This window comes from Dipodomys spectabilis, unplaced genomic scaffold, assembly GCF_019054845.1.
Source record: "Dipodomys spectabilis isolate Male_0828 unplaced genomic scaffold, ASM1905484v1 ptg000069l, whole genome shotgun sequence".
Taxonomy (NCBI): Eukaryota; Metazoa; Chordata; class Mammalia; order Rodentia; family Heteromyidae; genus Dipodomys; species Dipodomys spectabilis.
Genome location: NW_024870746.1, coordinates 1,688,426 through 1,692,537, shown reverse-complemented (window position 1 = coordinate 1,692,537; position 4,112 = coordinate 1,688,426).

Here is a 4,112-nt window from a genome sequence, read left to right as displayed (position 1 = left end):
AATAACTAGTATATGTCTAGGACAAGCAGAAAAGGTCAAAAGCTATGTACATATGACCAGATAAGAAAATGTTAAGTGAAATGAACCCCAAGATAGGGACAAAAGTGTTTTTTTTCTTGCTGTTTTTTTCTAATGCCATTTATAATGTACCATGTGATTTTTTGTTTCTTTGTATGTTCCTCCCCCACGGTATAACCCCTGTTTTGACTGTATTTGATGTCGGTACCCTGAATCTTGTATATACACTTCTCTAATTTGGGGAAGGGAAGGGAAAAAAAATGCTTAAATAGGGATACAGGTTGACCCATTGTAACAATGAGATGTACCAGACACTATGTTGAAAAATGAACTTTACAATTTAGGTGGGGTGGAGGGTGGGGGTGGGGGGGAGTGTAGCTGTGGAGGTGGGATGGAAGGGATGGTAGGGGAAAAACAGAGGAGGTAACAATGCTCGACAGTAAATGTACTCATTACCTTGCTCATGTAACTGTAACCCCTCTGTATAGTATTTTTATAATAAAAAAATAGAAATGTGTCGTTATTCACTATTTTAGTAACCACTAAATAGTGCTGTATAATCCTTTTGTCTTCTATCTCTATTATTTTAATGATATTAGCAGCAGGAATTTATATTATTCTTCTGTAGCAACTCACCAGAAATGGAAATGGTTTGGGTTTCTTATTTAGCTGGATGTTTATAGAGAGCATCATCAAAGCTTCTTGAATTTAGTGAAAATTTCCAATGGGAACGTTGATCACCTCCAGATCATAATGGGATTAATATATGAATGTCAATACTTTGAGCTGCTTTTAGTACCTTTGAAATAAATATTAGACTGTGCAGGTATTTATTTGACAGACATCTGTGATCCACTAATTTGTGTCAAGGAAAGTGCTGTGTGCACACCTGAAAGGCAATCCATAACAGATGAAGGGAGGTAGTAGGGTAGAGTATAGAAACAAGAAGTCGCATGTTCAAATCCTGACTTCCAAGGTTCCTGACTTGCTAAGGTGTTTATCCATTGCAAACTAAAATAAGTAATTTCTACTTTTCAGGGCTGTTATGCTAACAACAATGTATGATTATGTAATGTGTAGCAGTTGGTATACAAAGGAAACCTTGAGTTACAGGATTCTGCCCTCAGGAGCCTTACTTCATTTCATTATTATTGAGATAGAGTACCTGCCCTCTCAGTCTCCTCAGAGAGGCAGGGATGGTAACAGGTAATTAGAGAGTGGTGCAGAAATGACTGAAGGAACAGGCAGTGGATATAACAACATGGACCTGAATGATAAAGACTGAATTAAAACGTTGCCATACAACACTAACATAGCATAATATTAGCTACCTTTCTACTTCCAGAAGCTTCTCTTGTAACTTTGGAGTAGTGTCCTATGGAGCTTTCAGAACCTGAAAGAACAGCCTCTAAAAGAACCCAGGACTTTACCATGGTTAGGCATATTCTCCTATTAAGATCTAATTTAATGCTTATACCATTGCAGTGTAGTGCTACTAACTATTCTGATCTTACAGATAGGCAACCCAAGGAACAGGAGGTTAAAGTTACATGCCAAGGGTCATGTCACTAAGAAACCTGGTCTTAGACCCCAGCACTCTAATAACAGAGCCCATGTTGTGGTACAGGGGATTTATGGCTTTGTGCATGCTGTGCAAGCCACACCTCTAGCCTTTCTGTTTGCATTTCATTGTGGGAATAAGCTGTTTCTCTAAAACGTTGCCTGAGGTGCCCTGCAGCTTGAGTTTCTTCTCTCTAGCTTCCTATGTAGTGGGGATTACAGATGTGCACCACCATAGCAGGCAGAGGCCAAGTTTATGACCACTCATTGCACTTCCTCCTATTGCTTCATTTAGAGACTGCAACTAGTTATTCTTGAGAAAATCATACAAATCAAGGGAAATTAAAGGAACATCAAATAGGAAAAAAGTAATAGACTGGAATTAAAAGACAACCCAGCCATTTCTTGTCTCTAGGTGGGAGTTAAGACCTGCTTTCTCTTATACAATCAATTCTATTTAGGCTTCTTCCTGTAAATGTCAAGCTTTTTTTTTGGACAGTCCTGTGGCTTGAACTCAGGGCCTGAGAACTGTCCCTGATCTTCTTTTGCTTAAGGCTAGCACTCTACCCTTTGAGCCACAGTGCTACTTCTGGCTTTTTCTGTGTATGTGGTACTGAGGAATGGAACCCAGGGCTTCACGCATGCTAGGCGAGCACTCTACCACTAAGCCACCTTCCCAGCCCTATATCAAGCTTTTCTCTTGTGAACTGAGTATTCTGTAGATTTTTTTTTTTTTAAGCAACACTTTAAATTAGCTTTTTTCTTCTTTGGAGGAGCATAAGTTGCAATAACTCTCATTTCTTTATCTGAGTCTGGTGAAGTCCAGTGTTTCCACGAGAGGGTGCTGTCCCTCAAATTTCAATTTCTATGCACATTGGAAAAACAAAACAGAAAAATATAAAACAAAACAACAACAAAAACTCAAAATGGAGGTCTCAGTCTGATACAGGATCTGGGTCCACTGAAATATCGCTTTGCTTTTATATATCTATTGGTCATGGGAAAGCTGTGAAGGAGAAAATAAGACCTTGCTGGTTTTACAGAAAGAGAATTTGAGATTTGAGCCCCAAGAGGGGAGGGAGGGGGGAATAGAGAAAGGAGGGAGGAAGAAAGGTCATGGGAGGGAGGGATTGAAGAAGAAAGAGGGTAATATCTTCTGTTACCAGTTGGGAGAATCATAGGAATGAGAGCAGGATGGTCTTGAACCAATGGACACGTTAAGAATTTCTGTGCACTGGCCCCATAGCAAGTTTGATCTCCTGGAATGCCCTCAAACTCTTGCCTTTGGTTCCTCCTTAGTTTTGCCTTATAACACTGAGGTACTGGGACACTAAGAATTTGAATGCGTACTTCAGGGAGAGGAACAGACAGGCTGAAGAGGGTATTCAGGAAGGACTCCTCAGGGTAAGGAACAATTTTATATTAGGAGAAACCCAGCTCGTTTAGTGTCATTTTGAAATTTCTCCATTCTTTATGACCAGGTCTCTTTATTCCTTGATGTCCTCCTTGTGCTCAGTTCAGTATGTCAGCTGACCTCTGTGTTGTTCATTTCCCTCCAAATGCTTTGACATAGAGCCCGACACATCAGGCAGCATCTGATGGCTGGCATCCTTATCATCAAGGAATAATTTGGTTTCCCTATGCCTATGTCCAATATGTACCATCTCTTCCAGCTGGCTGATTACTTTGAATGCTGTTCAATGGGATTTATTGTTCATGTAAAAGGCATTCTATGTCGGATGGTAGTATCTATAAGGGGAAATAAAGGAGTAAGTAAAAGTCAGATCTTGTCTTTAAGTAGTGTGCAATGTGAGGGGAATAAATAGTTGTTGATGCTGCAAATCAGAATGAAATGAGTGGTAGTACTAGAATGGCTAAGTAGGGGAGGGGAGAAACAGTGCAAAAAGAGTCATGATTAGTTTAAACTTCCCTGGTGGTGCCAGGGAAGGCTTCATAGAGGAGGTGCCATTTGGGATGGGCATTTGAGGATGTGGACGTGGACAGAATGATATGTGTAGGCAAGGAATAAGGAATATGTGCAGTGGATTCAGGGAGGTGCACCGAGTACAACTCACAGAGCTATTTGTGATGGATTTTTTCTATCCATGTGATGCTCATTTTTCCTGTTTCCCTCATTTGGAGACCCCTGTCTAAATTTCTTCCTTATCCAAATCCCTTGTGTCCTTAGAGGCCCACTAGGCCTCTCCACTGGGTCTTTTCTGAGTGCTTTAGTTCATGCCCCTCCTCTCAGCTGCACTCCAGGACTCAGTAATGGAATTACCTCTTTGGCTAAACAAGGACAAGACATGATGCTCACCTTATACTTTGAGGCCTGGTAGCCCTAACAATGGGAGTTAATTTTGGACCTAGAAGTAGTGGTGCTGGAAGGCTCTATGGGTCAGAGCACTGAGACTGACAATTTCAATCTACCAAAATACAGCTCATTTCTGCTGACCAAGCTGGACATTTTCATGGGGATTGAGCATTTAGCTGGTTAGCTTTGCTAGCACAAAAGACAGACTTTCTGCAAATAA